Genomic DNA, 3,014 nt, shown 5'->3' on the forward strand with positions numbered 1-3,014 from the left:
TGATATCGTCAGTTGGTATTCGTTTGGATTTCTTTCTTTTATGAACCTAGGTGGGAGGGTTGTTCTTATCCAACAGAGGATATTTTTGAACTATGATGTTTGGATTGAATGATTGTAATCGGATTACAAGTTATCTTTTCAAGTATTGTTTTTCTTAAATTGTGTTTTGATGTTCATAAATTAGTTGTTTGATTGTTATTGATGTACTAGAATTAAGGCATTAATCCGGTCTATGTTCATGACTGCGTAGGATTATGTCGGGACGTGGACGTGGCCATGGCAGGGGTAGCATCAACCTCACTCCAGCAGAACTGGCGGCACTCATCAACGAGCATGTGACCGCAGCGATTGCAGCCGCCCAGATTCCGGGGCAAGCGGCAGGGGGTAAGTATACACTTTGCTGTCATTATGACCTATCGAAACTCTGGCACTAACACTTACTTTGTGAACCAAAAATCTAGGAGCCGCAGGGTGCACCTTTACGAACTACATGGATTGTAAACCCCATACGTTTAAAGGCACCGAGGGGGCTGTCGGTTTGTTGCGCTGGATAGAGAAGGCAGAATCAGTGTTTGCTATGTGTAATTGCCCAGCTGCGAGCCAGGTGAAGTTTGCTACAGGGACTCTCGAGGAGTCAGCACTTACTTGGTGGAATACCCAAGTTCAGTTGTTGGGTCTAAATGCGGCCAATGCTATGTCATGGGAGGAATTCAAAAATCTAATCAAGACCGAGTATAGCCCACGTGGTGAAGTGCAGAAGTTAGAGCATGAGTTTTGGAATTTGCGGATGGAGGGTTCCGACATTGAGGCTTATACGACACGATCCCATGAGTTAGCGATACTGTGCCCTCAAATGGTCGATCCTGCTTATAAGAGGGTCGAAATGTATATTGACGGTTTACCTCCGCAGATCCAGAGTATGGTGACATCGGCAAATCCCGCCAACATTCACGATGCCGTCCGGTTAGCTCATAAGTTAACTGATCAAGCCGTCAAACAAGGCACTCTCCCGTCCAAGAAGTCTGCTACTGGCACATCCGATAATAAACGCAAGTGGGAGAGTAGTGGCAACAACAACTCCAACAACAAGAGCACCTCTTCAGGCCACAATCAACAGAGACGGTTTGAGTCTCCTCGCAGGAATAACTACCCGAGCCAGAACCAACAACAGGGAGGATATCAGGGGAAACTCCCAGAGTGTAACAAGTGTAACTTCCATCATGCGGGGAAATGTGATAAGTACCGTTGCAAAAAGTGTGGCAGACATGGCCACGAAACCAAGTTTTGCCGAGCAGACAACCCCCAGAAACAAGCCCCACCTCAAGAGGCCCGAAAGGGTGTTTTGAGTGTGGACAGGAGGGTCACTTTAAGAGAAACTGCCCCAAACTGAAGAATGCTGGTAACGGAGGGGCAAATGGCAACGGGAAGAATGGTAACAATGGGAATGGTAACAACGAAGGTGAAGGCAGGGGAAGAGCCTTCGTTATTGGTGGTGGTTCAGGTGAGACTTCTAACGACTCCGTAACTATTACCGGTAAATATAAAATGAATGGTTGTTATGCGCTAACTTTATTTGATACCGGGGCCTATCGAAGTTTCGTGTCAACTAAATTTTGTGAAATGGTTAATAGCACCCCATCTGCCCTAGAGTCTAAGTACACTATCGAGTTAGCAGATGGTAAAACCATCCAAGTGTCCCATATTTTGAAGGGTTGTACCGTAGAATTGTCTAGTCATTTGTTTCCCATAGATCTTATGCCGATTGAACTTGGCAGCTTCGACTTAGTTATTGGGATGGATTGGTTGTCCGAGCACCGAGCCGAGGTTGTCTGTCACGAGAAGATCATCCGCATACCTCTCCCTGGGGGAGAAAATCTCATTGTTCATGGTGAGAAAGAGAGTGCGACAGTTGGGATCATTTCCCTTATGAAGGCACAGAAGTTACTGCGTAAAGGCCATACTGCGATCTTAGCCCTAATCACCGACAAAGGTACTGATGAGGCTGTGGAGGAGGAGGTCTCAATCGACCAGATCCCTATTGTTAGAGACTTTCCTGAGGTTTTCCCCGAAGACCTACCTGGCCTTCCGCCTCACAGACAAGTGGAGTTCCAAATCGACCTGACACAAGGAGCTGTTCCTGTAGCTCGTGCACCGTATCGCCTTGCTCCGAAGGAGTTAGAGGAACTGTCTAAGCAGTTGCAAGAACTGCTATATAAGGGTTTCATACGCCCCAGTTCATCCCCGTGGGGAGCCCCAGTCCTATTCGTGAAGAAGAAGGATGGAACTCTACGCATGTGTATCGACTATCGAGAACTTAATAAGGTGACGACCAAGAACCGGTATCCCTTGCCACGTATTGATGATCTGTTCGATCAGCTGCAAGGATCCAGTTACTACTCGAAGGTCGACCTTAGGTCGGGTTATCACCAACTCCGAGTTCGGGAAGAAGACATTGCGAAAACAGCGTTTCGTACTCGTTATGGACACTATGAGTTTGCCGTTATGCCATTTGGGTTAACAAATGCCCCAGCCGTATTCATGGACCTCATGAATCGTGTTTGTAAGCCTTATTTGGATAAATTCGTCATTGTGTTCATAGACGACATCTTGATATATTCGAAGACAAGGGAGGAATATGAAGAGCACTTGCGATTAATGATGGAGCTACAAATGAAGGAACAACTGTATGCCAAATTATCGAAGTGCGAGTTCTGGATGCGTGAAGTAAAATTTTTGGGCCACGTGGTAAGTGGGGAGGGAATCCAAGTGGACCAGTCCAAGATTGAAGCAATCAAGGATTGGCCAAACCCGAAAACTCCCACCGAAATCCGTCAATTTCTGGGATTAGCTGCTTATTATCGCAGATTTATTGGAGGATTTTCCAAGATTACTCAACCACTCACATCCTTAACCCACAAGGGCATTGTGTATAAGTGGACCGAGGCACATGACACAGCATTTCAAACTCTGAAAGACAAGCTGTGTAGTGCGTCAATCCTATCACTGCCCGAAGG

Source organism: Bidens hawaiensis, unplaced genomic scaffold, assembly GCF_021521415.1.
Source record: "Bidens hawaiensis isolate Kalapana, Puna unplaced genomic scaffold, B.hawaiensis_p1.1 tig00024416_1, whole genome shotgun sequence".
NCBI lineage: Eukaryota > Viridiplantae > Streptophyta > Magnoliopsida > Asterales > Asteraceae > Bidens > Bidens hawaiensis.